General features: G+C 54.5%; 35 non-coding genes across 35 annotated transcripts; 28 read left to right on the top strand and 7 right to left on the bottom strand.

Annotated features, from left to right (window-relative positions):
- Positions 1 to 55: 55 nt before the first annotated feature.
- On the top strand, positions 56 to 129 carry Trnai-aau (transfer RNA isoleucine (anticodon AAU)). Its single transcript has one exon. It is a non-coding gene; the product is annotated as a tRNA-Ile (tRNA).
- A 601-nt stretch (positions 130 to 730) lies between these two features.
- Positions 731 to 802, bottom strand: Trnag-ucc (transfer RNA glycine (anticodon UCC)). Its single transcript has one exon. It is a non-coding gene; the product is annotated as a tRNA-Gly (tRNA).
- Positions 803 to 1,143: 341 nt separating this feature from the next.
- Trnag-gcc (transfer RNA glycine (anticodon GCC)) lies at positions 1,144 to 1,214 on the top strand. Its single transcript has one exon. It is a non-coding gene; the product is annotated as a tRNA-Gly (tRNA).
- Positions 1,215 to 1,595: 381 nt separating this feature from the next.
- On the top strand, positions 1,596 to 1,668 carry Trnam-cau (transfer RNA methionine (anticodon CAU)). Its single transcript has one exon. It is a non-coding gene; the product is annotated as a tRNA-Met (tRNA).
- Positions 1,669 to 1,964: 296 nt separating this feature from the next.
- Positions 1,965 to 2,036, top strand: Trnae-uuc (transfer RNA glutamic acid (anticodon UUC)). Its single transcript has one exon. It is a non-coding gene; the product is annotated as a tRNA-Glu (tRNA).
- Positions 2,037 to 2,234: 198 nt separating this feature from the next.
- On the top strand, positions 2,235 to 2,308 carry Trnai-aau (transfer RNA isoleucine (anticodon AAU)). Its single transcript has one exon. It is a non-coding gene; the product is annotated as a tRNA-Ile (tRNA).
- Positions 2,309 to 2,909: 601 nt separating this feature from the next.
- Positions 2,910 to 2,981, bottom strand: Trnag-ucc (transfer RNA glycine (anticodon UCC)). The gene has a single exon. It is a non-coding gene; the product is annotated as a tRNA-Gly (tRNA).
- Positions 2,982 to 3,322: 341 nt separating this feature from the next.
- Positions 3,323 to 3,393, top strand: Trnag-gcc (transfer RNA glycine (anticodon GCC)). Its single transcript has one exon. It is a non-coding gene; the product is annotated as a tRNA-Gly (tRNA).
- A 381-nt stretch (positions 3,394 to 3,774) lies between these two features.
- Trnam-cau (transfer RNA methionine (anticodon CAU)) lies at positions 3,775 to 3,847 on the top strand. Its single transcript has one exon. It is a non-coding gene; the product is annotated as a tRNA-Met (tRNA).
- A 296-nt stretch (positions 3,848 to 4,143) lies between these two features.
- Trnae-uuc (transfer RNA glutamic acid (anticodon UUC)) lies at positions 4,144 to 4,215 on the top strand. The gene has a single exon. It is a non-coding gene; the product is annotated as a tRNA-Glu (tRNA).
- A 198-nt stretch (positions 4,216 to 4,413) lies between these two features.
- Trnai-aau (transfer RNA isoleucine (anticodon AAU)) lies at positions 4,414 to 4,487 on the top strand. The gene has a single exon. It is a non-coding gene; the product is annotated as a tRNA-Ile (tRNA).
- Positions 4,488 to 5,088: 601 nt separating this feature from the next.
- Positions 5,089 to 5,160, bottom strand: Trnag-ucc (transfer RNA glycine (anticodon UCC)). Its single transcript has one exon. It is a non-coding gene; the product is annotated as a tRNA-Gly (tRNA).
- A 341-nt stretch (positions 5,161 to 5,501) lies between these two features.
- On the top strand, positions 5,502 to 5,572 carry Trnag-gcc (transfer RNA glycine (anticodon GCC)). Its single transcript has one exon. It is a non-coding gene; the product is annotated as a tRNA-Gly (tRNA).
- A 381-nt stretch (positions 5,573 to 5,953) lies between these two features.
- Positions 5,954 to 6,026, top strand: Trnam-cau (transfer RNA methionine (anticodon CAU)). Its single transcript has one exon. It is a non-coding gene; the product is annotated as a tRNA-Met (tRNA).
- A 296-nt stretch (positions 6,027 to 6,322) lies between these two features.
- On the top strand, positions 6,323 to 6,394 carry Trnae-uuc (transfer RNA glutamic acid (anticodon UUC)). The gene has a single exon. It is a non-coding gene; the product is annotated as a tRNA-Glu (tRNA).
- A 198-nt stretch (positions 6,395 to 6,592) lies between these two features.
- Positions 6,593 to 6,666, top strand: Trnai-aau (transfer RNA isoleucine (anticodon AAU)). The gene has a single exon. It is a non-coding gene; the product is annotated as a tRNA-Ile (tRNA).
- A 601-nt stretch (positions 6,667 to 7,267) lies between these two features.
- Positions 7,268 to 7,339, bottom strand: Trnag-ucc (transfer RNA glycine (anticodon UCC)). Its single transcript has one exon. It is a non-coding gene; the product is annotated as a tRNA-Gly (tRNA).
- Positions 7,340 to 7,680: 341 nt separating this feature from the next.
- Trnag-gcc (transfer RNA glycine (anticodon GCC)) lies at positions 7,681 to 7,751 on the top strand. Its single transcript has one exon. It is a non-coding gene; the product is annotated as a tRNA-Gly (tRNA).
- A 381-nt stretch (positions 7,752 to 8,132) lies between these two features.
- Positions 8,133 to 8,205, top strand: Trnam-cau (transfer RNA methionine (anticodon CAU)). Its single transcript has one exon. It is a non-coding gene; the product is annotated as a tRNA-Met (tRNA).
- A 296-nt stretch (positions 8,206 to 8,501) lies between these two features.
- Trnae-uuc (transfer RNA glutamic acid (anticodon UUC)) lies at positions 8,502 to 8,573 on the top strand. The gene has a single exon. It is a non-coding gene; the product is annotated as a tRNA-Glu (tRNA).
- Positions 8,574 to 8,771: 198 nt separating this feature from the next.
- Positions 8,772 to 8,845, top strand: Trnai-aau (transfer RNA isoleucine (anticodon AAU)). Its single transcript has one exon. It is a non-coding gene; the product is annotated as a tRNA-Ile (tRNA).
- Positions 8,846 to 9,446: 601 nt separating this feature from the next.
- On the bottom strand, positions 9,447 to 9,518 carry Trnag-ucc (transfer RNA glycine (anticodon UCC)). Its single transcript has one exon. It is a non-coding gene; the product is annotated as a tRNA-Gly (tRNA).
- A 341-nt stretch (positions 9,519 to 9,859) lies between these two features.
- Positions 9,860 to 9,930, top strand: Trnag-gcc (transfer RNA glycine (anticodon GCC)). Its single transcript has one exon. It is a non-coding gene; the product is annotated as a tRNA-Gly (tRNA).
- Positions 9,931 to 10,311: 381 nt separating this feature from the next.
- Trnam-cau (transfer RNA methionine (anticodon CAU)) lies at positions 10,312 to 10,384 on the top strand. Its single transcript has one exon. It is a non-coding gene; the product is annotated as a tRNA-Met (tRNA).
- Positions 10,385 to 10,680: 296 nt separating this feature from the next.
- Positions 10,681 to 10,752, top strand: Trnae-uuc (transfer RNA glutamic acid (anticodon UUC)). The gene has a single exon. It is a non-coding gene; the product is annotated as a tRNA-Glu (tRNA).
- A 198-nt stretch (positions 10,753 to 10,950) lies between these two features.
- On the top strand, positions 10,951 to 11,024 carry Trnai-aau (transfer RNA isoleucine (anticodon AAU)). Its single transcript has one exon. It is a non-coding gene; the product is annotated as a tRNA-Ile (tRNA).
- Positions 11,025 to 11,625: 601 nt separating this feature from the next.
- Trnag-ucc (transfer RNA glycine (anticodon UCC)) lies at positions 11,626 to 11,697 on the bottom strand. The gene has a single exon. It is a non-coding gene; the product is annotated as a tRNA-Gly (tRNA).
- Positions 11,698 to 12,038: 341 nt separating this feature from the next.
- Positions 12,039 to 12,109, top strand: Trnag-gcc (transfer RNA glycine (anticodon GCC)). Its single transcript has one exon. It is a non-coding gene; the product is annotated as a tRNA-Gly (tRNA).
- Positions 12,110 to 12,490: 381 nt separating this feature from the next.
- On the top strand, positions 12,491 to 12,563 carry Trnam-cau (transfer RNA methionine (anticodon CAU)). The gene has a single exon. It is a non-coding gene; the product is annotated as a tRNA-Met (tRNA).
- Positions 12,564 to 12,859: 296 nt separating this feature from the next.
- Positions 12,860 to 12,931, top strand: Trnae-uuc (transfer RNA glutamic acid (anticodon UUC)). Its single transcript has one exon. It is a non-coding gene; the product is annotated as a tRNA-Glu (tRNA).
- A 198-nt stretch (positions 12,932 to 13,129) lies between these two features.
- Trnai-aau (transfer RNA isoleucine (anticodon AAU)) lies at positions 13,130 to 13,203 on the top strand. Its single transcript has one exon. It is a non-coding gene; the product is annotated as a tRNA-Ile (tRNA).
- Positions 13,204 to 13,804: 601 nt separating this feature from the next.
- On the bottom strand, positions 13,805 to 13,876 carry Trnag-ucc (transfer RNA glycine (anticodon UCC)). Its single transcript has one exon. It is a non-coding gene; the product is annotated as a tRNA-Gly (tRNA).
- Positions 13,877 to 14,217: 341 nt separating this feature from the next.
- Trnag-gcc (transfer RNA glycine (anticodon GCC)) lies at positions 14,218 to 14,288 on the top strand. The gene has a single exon. It is a non-coding gene; the product is annotated as a tRNA-Gly (tRNA).
- Positions 14,289 to 14,669: 381 nt separating this feature from the next.
- Positions 14,670 to 14,742, top strand: Trnam-cau (transfer RNA methionine (anticodon CAU)). The gene has a single exon. It is a non-coding gene; the product is annotated as a tRNA-Met (tRNA).
- A 296-nt stretch (positions 14,743 to 15,038) lies between these two features.
- On the top strand, positions 15,039 to 15,110 carry Trnae-uuc (transfer RNA glutamic acid (anticodon UUC)). The gene has a single exon. It is a non-coding gene; the product is annotated as a tRNA-Glu (tRNA).
- Positions 15,111 to 15,255: the final 145 nt, after the last annotated feature.

Raw genomic sequence — 15,255 nt, 5'->3', positions numbered from 1 at the left:
GTATGGCTTCATGCCACACGGTTCCAGCGTAGGGCTGAGCAACTGCATCTGTCGAGGCCCGTTAGCTCAGTTGGTTAGAGCGTCGTGCTAATAACGCGAAGGTCGTGGGTTCGATCCCCCCACGGGCCACTACGCTTTTACTACTACGAAAAGGCAGCGCCGATTTCAGCTGGCGAGTGTGATGACCAAAAGATCATCACCCTGCGTGGAAGTTGACAGAGGTTCCGAACCCGACCTGTCGGGAAGCGCTACAGCATTCACTCGCCAATGGCCATAGTGTGCTCAATACACTGGTTCTCAACCGATAAAGAGAAAATGAAAGGAAATGTCCGATTGCCGATGCGTAACAACTTTGGCCCTTGTCAGTACTTGGGCGGGTGAGTGCATCGGAACACAGGGTACTGTTGGCAGTTTTACTTCGTATTTTTCTTTCTCCTTTATTTTCGGAGCCACAGCCCGATTCGGTCATGGAGACGCCACCGTGAAATGAAGGGGCGTGCCGTGTGTCCATCGCCTCGCCTCGCCTCTCCTTACCTCTCTCAGTCGTTTCTCGTGCTTGTTGTTTTGATATAGGCCGATTTGAGAGCGTCAGCTCTCGCGTCAGCCGAGCAAAGTCGAGACAAGTCGAGACACACTACAGGCTGGTCTGCAGCGAGTAACAGGGAGGGGAAAAAAACATTAATTTCAAGGCGCGTGGCAAAAGTACTCAAACGCGAAATTAAAAGCCTGCTGCGGTGGCCGGGAATCGAACCCGGATCAACTGCTTGGAAGGCAACTATGCTGACCATTACACCACCACCGCACAAGCGAGCGCCCCGGCGCCGCACTGTGTCGGCTTCCCGCCTGTCGGCAGCGGCCGAAGGTGGTGGTACCTGGCAGGCGCATTTCGAGGTAGGCTAGGGGAGCACATCCAGACGCATTCGGACAGCATATCCGCGCACATTTCGCATCCTTTGGCAAGAGTCGGCTCCGGCGACGCAAGAGTACCCAGAGGATCGCGTTCTGGCGGCGATTTTAAGCAGTACAGTGCAGGGTTCAGCGTCTGCAGCATCTTCTCGACAGAATGCTATGGCGCTTGACGACAGTCCCACTTTCCCTCAAGACAACTGCTCGGGAAGCAGCGCGAAGTTGCTACCGCCCGGAGCATCGGTGGTTCAGTGGTAGAATGCTCGCCTGCCACGCGGGCGGCCCGGGTTCGATTCCCGGCCGATGCATCATTTTGCTTTTCCCGCGGTAATGCTGCCGTGTGGCTTGCGCGCTTTACATGCACGATCCACAAGAATGTATAGCTGGATTCCTTTGAGAAGAACCGAGAACGCAGCACTAGCGGGTCCCCACTGGGACGCTCGCATCATGTTCTACAGACTAGCGTCGGCCTGGCCTCACAAGTTGCTGTGTCCAGGTGCCTCCGAGGCACTGAACTTTAACGACAAGGAGTGCTGCCTATCGTTGCAAAAGCTGCAGCAACACCGCAATCAACTGGGCCGGCAATGCACGTGTAGCAAACAGAACACGTTATCCAGGAAGTACAGTGTCTTCACGTCTAACATTGGGTGTGGTACTTACCCAGCTTCCAGGACAAACGCTTCACCGGTGCCTCGGTAGCGCAGTAGGCAGCGCGTAAGTCTCATAATCTTAAGGTCGTGAGTTCGATCCTCACCCGGGGCATTTAATTTTCTGTGACCGATGGTGGTGCTGTTGCTAGGACCCCAATTTATTTCTTGTTTGTTATCCACAACGCTTCAGCGGGAAAATGTTTACTTCCTGTTATTGCTACTTACAGCTTCCCTTTTCCTCTTCTCCCAGCAGAGCATGAAGCCAAAAGCATTGCTCTGAGACGTTTGAGGTGCGCGCCTTGCCAGTCAGCATGCGCAAAGATGCTCGCAAAGAGAGATGGGCGCCGACGCGGGAATCGGCACGAAATGGGCCAAGGGGCCGTCCGAACCGTCGAAGAAATGCACACATCCGGTGTGGTCTAGTGGCTAGGATACCTGGCTTTCACCCAGGAGGCCCGGGTTCGATTCCCGGTACCGGAACGGAATTTTTTCCACACTAATCGTGACGAGTTTGAGCTGTCAGAGCTGCCGTTTCCCGTCCTGCGAGCAATATAGCTACTGCTTCGTGACAGTCAGCAGGATATAGACGAGGGAAGCAGACACACGACTGCCATAGAAATGGTGTATGGCTTCATGCCACACGGTTCCAGCGTAGGGCTGAGCAACTGCATCTGTCGAGGCCCGTTAGCTCAGTTGGTTAGAGCGTCGTGCTAATAACGCGAAGGTCGTGGGTTCGATCCCCCCACGGGCCACTACGCTTTTACTACTACGAAAAGGCAGCGCCGATTTCAGCTGGCGAGTGTGATGACCAAAAGATCATCACCCTGCGTGGAAGTTGACAGAGGTTCCGAACCCGACCTGTCGGGAAGCGCTACAGCATTCACTCGCCAATGGCCATAGTGTGCTCAATACACTGGTTCTCAACCGATAAAGAGAAAATGAAAGGAAATGTCCGATTGCCGATGCGTAACAACTTTGGCCCTTGTCAGTACTTGGGCGGGTGAGTGCATCGGAACACAGGGTACTGTTGGCAGTTTTACTTCGTATTTTTCTTTCTCCTTTATTTTCGGAGCCACAGCCCGATTCGGTCATGGAGACGCCACCGTGAAATGAAGGGGCGTGCCGTGTGTCCATCGCCTCGCCTCGCCTCTCCTTACCTCTCTCAGTCGTTTCTCGTGCTTGTTGTTTTGATATAGGCCGATTTGAGAGCGTCAGCTCTCGCGTCAGCCGAGCAAAGTCGAGACAAGTCGAGACACACTACAGGCTGGTCTGCAGCGAGTAACAGGGAGGGGAAAAAAACATTAATTTCAAGGCGCGTGGCAAAAGTACTCAAACGCGAAATTAAAAGCCTGCTGCGGTGGCCGGGAATCGAACCCGGATCAACTGCTTGGAAGGCAACTATGCTGACCATTACACCACCACCGCACAAGCGAGCGCCCCGGCGCCGCACTGTGTCGGCTTCCCGCCTGTCGGCAGCGGCCGAAGGTGGTGGTACCTGGCAGGCGCATTTCGAGGTAGGCTAGGGGAGCACATCCAGACGCATTCGGACAGCATATCCGCGCACATTTCGCATCCTTTGGCAAGAGTCGGCTCCGGCGACGCAAGAGTACCCAGAGGATCGCGTTCTGGCGGCGATTTTAAGCAGTACAGTGCAGGGTTCAGCGTCTGCAGCATCTTCTCGACAGAATGCTATGGCGCTTGACGACAGTCCCACTTTCCCTCAAGACAACTGCTCGGGAAGCAGCGCGAAGTTGCTACCGCCCGGAGCATCGGTGGTTCAGTGGTAGAATGCTCGCCTGCCACGCGGGCGGCCCGGGTTCGATTCCCGGCCGATGCATCATTTTGCTTTTCCCGCGGTAATGCTGCCGTGTGGCTTGCGCGCTTTACATGCACGATCCACAAGAATGTATAGCTGGATTCCTTTGAGAAGAACCGAGAACGCAGCACTAGCGGGTCCCCACTGGGACGCTCGCATCATGTTCTACAGACTAGCGTCGGCCTGGCCTCACAAGTTGCTGTGTCCAGGTGCCTCCGAGGCACTGAACTTTAACGACAAGGAGTGCTGCCTATCGTTGCAAAAGCTGCAGCAACACCGCAATCAACTGGGCCGGCAATGCACGTGTAGCAAACAGAACACGTTATCCAGGAAGTACAGTGTCTTCACGTCTAACATTGGGTGTGGTACTTACCCAGCTTCCAGGACAAACGCTTCACCGGTGCCTCGGTAGCGCAGTAGGCAGCGCGTAAGTCTCATAATCTTAAGGTCGTGAGTTCGATCCTCACCCGGGGCATTTAATTTTCTGTGACCGATGGTGGTGCTGTTGCTAGGACCCCAATTTATTTCTTGTTTGTTATCCACAACGCTTCAGCGGGAAAATGTTTACTTCCTGTTATTGCTACTTACAGCTTCCCTTTTCCTCTTCTCCCAGCAGAGCATGAAGCCAAAAGCATTGCTCTGAGACGTTTGAGGTGCGCGCCTTGCCAGTCAGCATGCGCAAAGATGCTCGCAAAGAGAGATGGGCGCCGACGCGGGAATCGGCACGAAATGGGCCAAGGGGCCGTCCGAACCGTCGAAGAAATGCACACATCCGGTGTGGTCTAGTGGCTAGGATACCTGGCTTTCACCCAGGAGGCCCGGGTTCGATTCCCGGTACCGGAACGGAATTTTTTCCACACTAATCGTGACGAGTTTGAGCTGTCAGAGCTGCCGTTTCCCGTCCTGCGAGCAATATAGCTACTGCTTCGTGACAGTCAGCAGGATATAGACGAGGGAAGCAGACACACGACTGCCATAGAAATGGTGTATGGCTTCATGCCACACGGTTCCAGCGTAGGGCTGAGCAACTGCATCTGTCGAGGCCCGTTAGCTCAGTTGGTTAGAGCGTCGTGCTAATAACGCGAAGGTCGTGGGTTCGATCCCCCCACGGGCCACTACGCTTTTACTACTACGAAAAGGCAGCGCCGATTTCAGCTGGCGAGTGTGATGACCAAAAGATCATCACCCTGCGTGGAAGTTGACAGAGGTTCCGAACCCGACCTGTCGGGAAGCGCTACAGCATTCACTCGCCAATGGCCATAGTGTGCTCAATACACTGGTTCTCAACCGATAAAGAGAAAATGAAAGGAAATGTCCGATTGCCGATGCGTAACAACTTTGGCCCTTGTCAGTACTTGGGCGGGTGAGTGCATCGGAACACAGGGTACTGTTGGCAGTTTTACTTCGTATTTTTCTTTCTCCTTTATTTTCGGAGCCACAGCCCGATTCGGTCATGGAGACGCCACCGTGAAATGAAGGGGCGTGCCGTGTGTCCATCGCCTCGCCTCGCCTCTCCTTACCTCTCTCAGTCGTTTCTCGTGCTTGTTGTTTTGATATAGGCCGATTTGAGAGCGTCAGCTCTCGCGTCAGCCGAGCAAAGTCGAGACAAGTCGAGACACACTACAGGCTGGTCTGCAGCGAGTAACAGGGAGGGGAAAAAAACATTAATTTCAAGGCGCGTGGCAAAAGTACTCAAACGCGAAATTAAAAGCCTGCTGCGGTGGCCGGGAATCGAACCCGGATCAACTGCTTGGAAGGCAACTATGCTGACCATTACACCACCACCGCACAAGCGAGCGCCCCGGCGCCGCACTGTGTCGGCTTCCCGCCTGTCGGCAGCGGCCGAAGGTGGTGGTACCTGGCAGGCGCATTTCGAGGTAGGCTAGGGGAGCACATCCAGACGCATTCGGACAGCATATCCGCGCACATTTCGCATCCTTTGGCAAGAGTCGGCTCCGGCGACGCAAGAGTACCCAGAGGATCGCGTTCTGGCGGCGATTTTAAGCAGTACAGTGCAGGGTTCAGCGTCTGCAGCATCTTCTCGACAGAATGCTATGGCGCTTGACGACAGTCCCACTTTCCCTCAAGACAACTGCTCGGGAAGCAGCGCGAAGTTGCTACCGCCCGGAGCATCGGTGGTTCAGTGGTAGAATGCTCGCCTGCCACGCGGGCGGCCCGGGTTCGATTCCCGGCCGATGCATCATTTTGCTTTTCCCGCGGTAATGCTGCCGTGTGGCTTGCGCGCTTTACATGCACGATCCACAAGAATGTATAGCTGGATTCCTTTGAGAAGAACCGAGAACGCAGCACTAGCGGGTCCCCACTGGGACGCTCGCATCATGTTCTACAGACTAGCGTCGGCCTGGCCTCACAAGTTGCTGTGTCCAGGTGCCTCCGAGGCACTGAACTTTAACGACAAGGAGTGCTGCCTATCGTTGCAAAAGCTGCAGCAACACCGCAATCAACTGGGCCGGCAATGCACGTGTAGCAAACAGAACACGTTATCCAGGAAGTACAGTGTCTTCACGTCTAACATTGGGTGTGCTACTTACCCAGCTTCCAGGACAAACGCTTCACCGGTGCCTCGGTAGCGCAGTAGGCAGCGCGTAAGTCTCATAATCTTAAGGTCGTGAGTTCGATCCTCACCCGGGGCATTTAATTTTCTGTGACCGATGGTGGTGCTGTTGCTAGGACCCCAATTTATTTCTTGTTTGTTATCCACAACGCTTCAGCGGGAAAATGTTTACTTCCTGTTATTGCTACTTACAGCTTCCCTTTTCCTCTTCTCCCAGCAGAGCATGAAGCCAAAAGCATTGCTCTGAGACGTTTGAGGTGCGCGCCTTGCCAGTCAGCATGCGCAAAGATGCTCGCAAAGAGAGATGGGCGCCGACGCGGGAATCGGCACGAAATGGGCCAAGGGGCCGTCCGAACCGTCGAAGAAATGCACACATCCGGTGTGGTCTAGTGGCTAGGATACCTGGCTTTCACCCAGGAGGCCCGGGTTCGATTCCCGGTACCGGAACGGAATTTTTTCCACACTAATCGTGACGAGTTTGAGCTGTCAGAGCTGCCGTTTCCCGTCCTGCGAGCAATATAGCTACTGCTTCGTGACAGTCAGCAGGATATAGACGAGGGAAGCAGACACACGACTGCCATAGAAATGGTGTATGGCTTCATGCCACACGGTTCCAGCGTAGGGCTGAGCAACTGCATCTGTCGAGGCCCGTTAGCTCAGTTGGTTAGAGCGTCGTGCTAATAACGCGAAGGTCGTGGGTTCGATCCCCCCACGGGCCACTACGCTTTTACTACTACGAAAAGGCAGCGCCGATTTCAGCTGGCGAGTGTGATGACCAAAAGATCATCACCCTGCGTGGAAGTTGACAGAGGTTCCGAACCCGACCTGTCGGGAAGCGCTACAGCATTCACTCGCCAATGGCCATAGTGTGCTCAATACACTGGTTCTCAACCGATAAAGAGAAAATGAAAGGAAATGTCCGATTGCCGATGCGTAACAACTTTGGCCCTTGTCAGTACTTGGGCGGGTGAGTGCATCGGAACACAGGGTACTGTTGGCAGTTTTACTTCGTATTTTTCTTTCTCCTTTATTTTCGGAGCCACAGCCCGATTCGGTCATGGAGACGCCACCGTGAAATGAAGGGGCGTGCCGTGTGTCCATCGCCTCGCCTCGCCTCTCCTTACCTCTCTCAGTCGTTTCTCGTGCTTGTTGTTTTGATATAGGCCGATTTGAGAGCGTCAGCTCTCGCGTCAGCCGAGCAAAGTCGAGACAAGTCGAGACACACTACAGGCTGGTCTGCAGCGAGTAACAGGGAGGGGAAAAAAACATTAATTTCAAGGCGCGTGGCAAAAGTACTCAAACGCGAAATTAAAAGCCTGCTGCGGTGGCCGGGAATCGAACCCGGATCAACTGCTTGGAAGGCAACTATGCTGACCATTACACCACCACCGCACAAGCGAGCGCCCCGGCGCCGCACTGTGTCGGCTTCCCGCCTGTCGGCAGCGGCCGAAGGTGGTGGTACCTGGCAGGCGCATTTCGAGGTAGGCTAGGGGAGCACATCCAGACGCATTCGGACAGCATATCCGCGCACATTTCGCATCCTTTGGCAAGAGTCGGCTCCGGCGACGCAAGAGTACCCAGAGGATCGCGTTCTGGCGGCGATTTTAAGCAGTACAGTGCAGGGTTCAGCGTCTGCAGCATCTTCTCGACAGAATGCTATGGCGCTTGACGACAGTCCCACTTTCCCTCAAGACAACTGCTCGGGAAGCAGCGCGAAGTTGCTACCGCCCGGAGCATCGGTGGTTCAGTGGTAGAATGCTCGCCTGCCACGCGGGCGGCCCGGGTTCGATTCCCGGCCGATGCATCATTTTGCTTTTCCCGCGGTAATGCTGCCGTGTGGCTTGCGCGCTTTACATGCACGATCCACAAGAATGTATAGCTGGATTCCTTTGAGAAGAACCGAGAACGCAGCACTAGCGGGTCCCCACTGGGACGCTCGCATCATGTTCTACAGACTAGCGTCGGCCTGGCCTCACAAGTTGCTGTGTCCAGGTGCCTCCGAGGCACTGAACTTTAACGACAAGGAGTGCTGCCTATCGTTGCAAAAGCTGCAGCAACACCGCAATCAACTGGGCCGGCAATGCACGTGTAGCAAACAGAACACGTTATCCAGGAAGTACAGTGTCTTCACGTCTAACATTGGGTGTGGTACTTACCCAGCTTCCAGGACAAACGCTTCACCGGTGCCTCGGTAGCGCAGTAGGCAGCGCGTAAGTCTCATAATCTTAAGGTCGTGAGTTCGATCCTCACCCGGGGCATTTAATTTTCTGTGACCGATGGTGGTGCTGTTGCTAGGACCCCAATTTATTTCTTGTTTGTTATCCACAACGCTTCAGCGGGAAAATGTTTACTTCCTGTTATTGCTACTTACAGCTTCCCTTTTCCTCTTCTCCCAGCAGAGCATGAAGCCAAAAGCATTGCTCTGAGACGTTTGAGGTGCGCGCCTTGCCAGTCAGCATGCGCAAAGATGCTCGCAAAGAGAGATGGGCGCCGACGCGGGAATCGGCACGAAATGGGCCAAGGGGCCGTCCGAACCGTCGAAGAAATGCACACATCCGGTGTGGTCTAGTGGCTAGGATACCTGGCTTTCACCCAGGAGGCCCGGGTTCGATTCCCGGTACCGGAACGGAATTTTTTCCACACTAATCGTGACGAGTTTGAGCTGTCAGAGCTGCCGTTTCCCGTCCTGCGAGCAATATAGCTACTGCTTCGTGACAGTCAGCAGGATATAGACGAGGGAAGCAGACACACGACTGCCATAGAAATGGTGTATGGCTTCATGCCACACGGTTCCAGCGTAGGGCTGAGCAACTGCATCTGTCGAGGCCCGTTAGCTCAGTTGGTTAGAGCGTCGTGCTAATAACGCGAAGGTCGTGGGTTCGATCCCCCCACGGGCCACTACGCTTTTACTACTACGAAAAGGCAGCGCCGATTTCAGCTGGCGAGTGTGATGACCAAAAGATCATCACCCTGCGTGGAAGTTGACAGAGGTTCCGAACCCGACCTGTCGGGAAGCGCTACAGCATTCACTCGCCAATGGCCATAGTGTGCTCAATACACTGGTTCTCAACCGATAAAGAGAAAATGAAAGGAAATGTCCGATTGCCGATGCGTAACAACTTTGGCCCTTGTCAGTACTTGGGCGGGTGAGTGCATCGGAACACAGGGTACTGTTGGCAGTTTTACTTCGTATTTTTCTTTCTCCTTTATTTTCGGAGCCACAGCCCGATTCGGTCATGGAGACGCCACCGTGAAATGAAGGGGCGTGCCGTGTGTCCATCGCCTCGCCTCGCCTCTCCTTACCTCTCTCAGTCGTTTCTCGTGCTTGTTGTTTTGATATAGGCCGATTTGAGAGCGTCAGCTCTCGCGTCAGCCGAGCAAAGTCGAGACAAGTCGAGACACACTACAGGCTGGTCTGCAGCGAGTAACAGGGAGGGGAAAAAAACATTAATTTCAAGGCGCGTGGCAAAAGTACTCAAACGCGAAATTAAAAGCCTGCTGCGGTGGCCGGGAATCGAACCCGGATCAACTGCTTGGAAGGCAACTATGCTGACCATTACACCACCACCGCACAAGCGAGCGCCCCGGCGCCGCACTGTGTCGGCTTCCCGCCTGTCGGCAGCGGCCGAAGGTGGTGGTACCTGGCAGGCGCATTTCGAGGTAGGCTAGGGGAGCACATCCAGACGCATTCGGACAGCATATCCGCGCACATTTCGCATCCTTTGGCAAGAGTCGGCTCCGGCGACGCAAGAGTACCCAGAGGATCGCGTTCTGGCGGCGATTTTAAGCAGTACAGTGCAGGGTTCAGCGTCTGCAGCATCTTCTCGACAGAATGCTATGGCGCTTGACGACAGTCCCACTTTCCCTCAAGACAACTGCTCGGGAAGCAGCGCGAAGTTGCTACCGCCCGGAGCATCGGTGGTTCAGTGGTAGAATGCTCGCCTGCCACGCGGGCGGCCCGGGTTCGATTCCCGGCCGATGCATCATTTTGCTTTTCCCGCGGTAATGCTGCCGTGTGGCTTGCGCGCTTTACATGCACGATCCACAAGAATGTATAGCTGGATTCCTTTGAGAAGAACCGAGAACGCAGCACTAGCGGGTCCCCACTGGGACGCTCGCATCATGTTCTACAGACTAGCGTCGGCCTGGCCTCACAAGTTGCTGTGTCCAGGTGCCTCCGAGGCACTGAACTTTAACGACAAGGAGTGCTGCCTATCGTTGCAAAAGCTGCAGCAACACCGCAATCAACTGGGCCGGCAATGCACGTGTAGCAAACAGAACACGTTATCCAGGAAGTACAGTGTCTTCACGTCTAACATTGGGTGTGGTACTTACCCAGCTTCCAGGACAAACGCTTCACCGGTGCCTCGGTAGCGCAGTAGGCAGCGCGTAAGTCTCATAATCTTAAGGTCGTGAGTTCGATCCTCACCCGGGGCATTTAATTTTCTGTGACCGATGGTGGTGCTGTTGCTAGGACCCCAATTTATTTCTTGTTTGTTATCCACAACGCTTCAGCGGGAAAATGTTTACTTCCTGTTATTGCTACTTACAGCTTCCCTTTTCCTCTTCTCCCAGCAGAGCATGAAGCCAAAAGCATTGCTCTGAGACGTTTGAGGTGCGCGCCTTGCCAGTCAGCATGCGCAAAGATGCTCGCAAAGAGAGATGGGCGCCGACGCGGGAATCGGCACGAAATGGGCCAAGGGGCCGTCCGAACCGTCGAAGAAATGCACACATCCGGTGTGGTCTAGTGGCTAGGATACCTGGCTTTCACCCAGGAGGCCCGGGTTCGATTCCCGGTACCGGAACGGAATTTTTTCCACACTAATCGTGACGAGTTTGAGCTGTCAGAGCTGCCGTTTCCCGTCCTGCGAGCAATATAGCTACTGCTTCGTGACAGTCAGCAGGATATAGACGAGGGAAGCAGACACACGACTGCCATAGAAATGGTGTATGGCTTCATGCCACACGGTTCCAGCGTAGGGCTGAGCAACTGCATCTGTCGAGGCCCGTTAGCTCAGTTGGTTAGAGCGTCGTGCTAATAACGCGAAGGTCGTGGGTTCGATCCCCCCACGGGCCACTACGCTTTTACTACTACGAAAAGGCAGCGCCGATTTCAGCTGGCGAGTGTGATGACCAAAAGATCATCACCCTGCGTGGAAGTTGACAGAGGTTCCGAACCCGACCTGTCGGGAAGCGCTACAGCATTCACTCGCCAATGGCCATAGTGTGCTCAATACACTGGTTCTCAACCGATAAAGAGAAAATGAAAGGAAATGTCCGATTGCCGATGCGTAACAACTTTGGCCCTTGTCAGTACTTGGGCGGGTGAGTGCATCGGAACACAGGGTACTGTTGGCAGTTTTACTTCGTATTTTTCTTTCTCCTTTATTTTCGGAGCCACAGCCCGATTCGGTCATGGAGACGCCACCGTGAAATGAAGGGGCGTGCCGTGTGTCCATCGCCTCGCCTCGCCTCTCCTTACCTCTCTCAGTCGTTTCTCGTGCTTGTTGTTTTGATATAGGCCGATTTGAGAGCGTCAGCTCTCGCGTCAGCCGAGCAAAGTCGAGACAAGTCGAGACACACTACAGGCTGGTCTGCAGCGAGTAACAGGGAGGGGAAAAAAACATTAATTTCAAGGCGCGTGGCAAAAGTACTCAAACGCGAAATTAAAAGCCTGCTGCGGTGGCCGGGAATCGAACCCGGATCAACTGCTTGGAAGGCAACTATGCTGACCATTACACCACCACCGCACAAGCGAGCGCCCCGGCGCCGCACTGTGTCGGCTTCCCGCCTGTCGGCAGCGGCCGAAGGTGGTGGTACCTGGCAGGCGCATTTCGAGGTAGGCTAGGGGAGCACATCCAGACGCATTCGGACAGCATATCCGCGCACATTTCGCATCCTTTGGCAAGAGTCGGCTCCGGCGACGCAAGAGTACCCAGAGGATCGCGTTCTGGCGGCGATTTTAAGCAGTACAGTGCAGGGTTCAGCGTCTGCAGCATCTTCTCGACAGAATGCTATGGCGCTTGACGACAGTCCCACTTTCCCTCAAGACAACTGCTCGGGAAGCAGCGCGAAGTTGCTACCGCCCGGAGCATCGGTGGTTCAGTGGTAGAATGCTCGCCTGCCACGCGGGCGGCCCGGGTTCGATTCCCGGCCGATGCATCATTTTGCTTTTCCCGCGGTAATGCTGCCGTGTGGCTTGCGCGCTTTACATGCACGATCCACAAGAATGTATAGCTGGATTCCTTTGAGAAGAACCGAGAACGCAGCACTAGCGGGTCCCCACTGGGACGCTCGCATCATGTTCTACAGACTAGCGTCGGCCTGGCCTCACAAGTTGCTGTGTCCAGGTGCCTCCGAGGCACTGAACTTTAACGACAAGGAGTGCTGCCTATCGTTGCAAAAGCTGCAGCAACACCGCAATCAACTGGGCCGGCAATGCACGTGTAGCAAACAGAACACGTTATCCAGGAAGTACAGTGTCTTCACGTCTAACATTGGGTGTGGTACTTACCCAGCTTCCAGGACAAACGCTTCACCGGTGCCTCGGTAGCGCAGTAGGCAGCGCGTAAGTCTCATAATCTTAAGGTCGTGAGTTCGATCCTCACCCGGGGCATTTAATTTTCTGTGACCGATGGTGGTGCTGTTGCTAGGACCCCAATTTATTTCTTGTTTGTTATCCACAACGCTTCAGCGGGAAAATGTTTACTTCCTGTTATTGCTACTTACAGCTTCCCTTTTCCTCTTCTCCCAGCAGAGCATGAAGCCAAAAGCATTGCTCTGAGACGTTTGAGGTGCGCGCCTTGCCAGTCAGCATGCGCAAAGATGCTCGCAAAGAGAGATGGGCGCCGACGCGGGAATCGGCACGAAATGGGCCAAGGGGCCGTCCGAACCGTCGAAGAAATGCACACATCCGGTGTGGTCTAGTGGCTAGGATACCTGGCTTTCACCCAGGAGGCCCGGGTTCGATTCCCGGTACCGGAACGGAATTTTTTCCACACTAATCGTGACGAGTTTGAGCTGTCAGAGCTGCCGTTTCCCGTCCTGCGAGCAATATAGCTACTGCTTCGTGACAGTCAGCAGGATATAGACGAGGGAAGCAGACACACGACTGCCATAGAAATGGTGTATGGCTTCATGCCACACGGTTCCAGCGTAGGGCTGAGCAACTGCATCTGTCGAGGCCCGTTAGCTCAGTTGGTTAGAGCGTCGTGCTAATAACGCGAAGGTCGTGGGTTCGATCCCCCCACGGGCCACTACGCTTTTACTACTACGAAAAGGCAGCGCCGATTTCAGCTGGCGAGTGTGATGACCAAAAGATCATCACCCTGCGTGGAAGTTGACAGAGGTTCCGAACCCGACCTGTCGGGAAGCGCTACAGCATTCACTCGCCAATGGCCATAGTGTGCTCAATACACTGGTTCTCAACCGATAAAGAGAAAATGAAAGGAAATGTCCGATTGCCGATGCGTAACAACTTTGGCCCTTGTCAGTACTTGGGCGGGTGAGTGCATCGGAACACAGGGTACTGTTGGCAGTTTTACTTCGTATTTTTCTTTCTCCTTTATTTTCGGAGCCACAGCCCGATTCGGTCATGGAGACGCCACCGTGAAATGAAGGGGCGTGCCGTGTGTCCATCGCCTCGCCTCGCCTCTCCTTACCTCTCTCAGTCGTTTCTCGTGCTTGTTGTTTTGATATAGGCCGATTTGAGAGCGTCAGCTCTCGCGTCAGCCGAGCAAAGTCGAGACAAGTCGAGACACACTACAGGCTGGTCTGCAGCGAGTAACAGGGAGGGGAAAAAAACATTAATTTCAAGGCGCGTGGCAAAAGTACTCAAACGCGAAATTAAAAGCCTGCTGCGGTGGCCGGGAATCGAACCCGGATCAACTGCTTGGAAGGCAACTATGCTGACCATTACACCACCACCGCACAAGCGAGCGCCCCGGCGCCGCACTGTGTCGGCTTCCCGCCTGTCGGCAGCGGCCGAAGGTGGTGGTACCTGGCAGGCGCATTTCGAGGTAGGCTAGGGGAGCACATCCAGACGCATTCGGACAGCATATCCGCGCACATTTCGCATCCTTTGGCAAGAGTCGGCTCCGGCGACGCAAGAGTACCCAGAGGATCGCGTTCTGGCGGCGATTTTAAGCAGTACAGTGCAGGGTTCAGCGTCTGCAGCATCTTCTCGACAGAATGCTATGGCGCTTGACGACAGTCCCACTTTCCCTCAAGACAACTGCTCGGGAAGCAGCGCGAAGTTGCTACCGCCCGGAGCATCGGTGGTTCAGTGGTAGAATGCTCGCCTGCCACGCGGGCGGCCCGGGTTCGATTCCCGGCCGATGCATCATTTTGCTTTTCCCGCGGTAATGCTGCCGTGTGGCTTGCGCGCTTTACATGCACGATCCACAAGAATGTATAGCTGGATTCCTTTGAGAAGAACCGAGAACGCAGCACTAGCGGGTCCCCACTGGGACGCTCGCATCATGTTCTACAGACTAGCGTCGGCCTGGCCTCACAAGTTGCTGTGTCCAGGTGCCTCCGAGGCACTGAACTTTAACGACAAGGAGTGCTGCCTATCGTTGCAAAAGCTGCAGCAACACCGCAATCAACTGGGCCGGCAATGCACGTGTAGCAAACAGAACACGTTATCCAGGAAGTACAGTGTCTTCACGTCTAACATTGGGTGTGGTACTTACCCAGCTTCCAGGACAAACGCTTCACCGGTGCCTCGGTAGCGCAGTAGGTAGCGCGTAAGTCTCATAATCTTAAGGTCGTGAGTTCGATCCTCACCCGGGGCATTTAATTTTCTGTGACCGATGGTGGTGCTGTTGCTAGGACCCCAATTTATTTCTTGTTTGTTATCCACAACGCTTCAGCGGGAAAATGTTTACTTCCTGTTATTGCTACTTACAGCTTCCCTTTTCCTCTTCTCCCAGCAGAGCATGAAGCCAAAAGCATTGCTCTGAGACGTTTGAGGTGCGCGCCTTGCCAGTCAGCATGCGCAAAGATGCTCGCAAAGAGAGATGGGCGCCGACGCGGGAATCGGCACGAAATGGGCCAAGGGGCCGTCCGAACCGTCGAAGAAATGCACACATCCGGTGTGGTCTAGTGGCTAGGATACCTGGCTTTCACCCAGGAGGCCCGGGTTCGATTCCCGGTACCGGAACGGAATTTTTTCCACACTAATCGTGACGAGTTTGAGCTGTCAGAGCTGCCGTTTCCCGTCCTGCGAGCAATATAGCTACTGCTTCGTGACAGTCAGCAGGATATAGACGAGGGAAGCAGACACACGACTGCCATAGAAATGGTGT

This window comes from Schistocerca gregaria, chromosome 2 (genome assembly GCF_023897955.1).
Source record: "Schistocerca gregaria isolate iqSchGreg1 chromosome 2, iqSchGreg1.2, whole genome shotgun sequence".
NCBI lineage: Eukaryota > Metazoa > Arthropoda > Insecta > Orthoptera > Acrididae > Schistocerca > Schistocerca gregaria.
The sequence above is the reverse complement of the archived record's forward strand: the minus strand, read 5'-3'. Positions and strand labels throughout refer to the sequence as shown.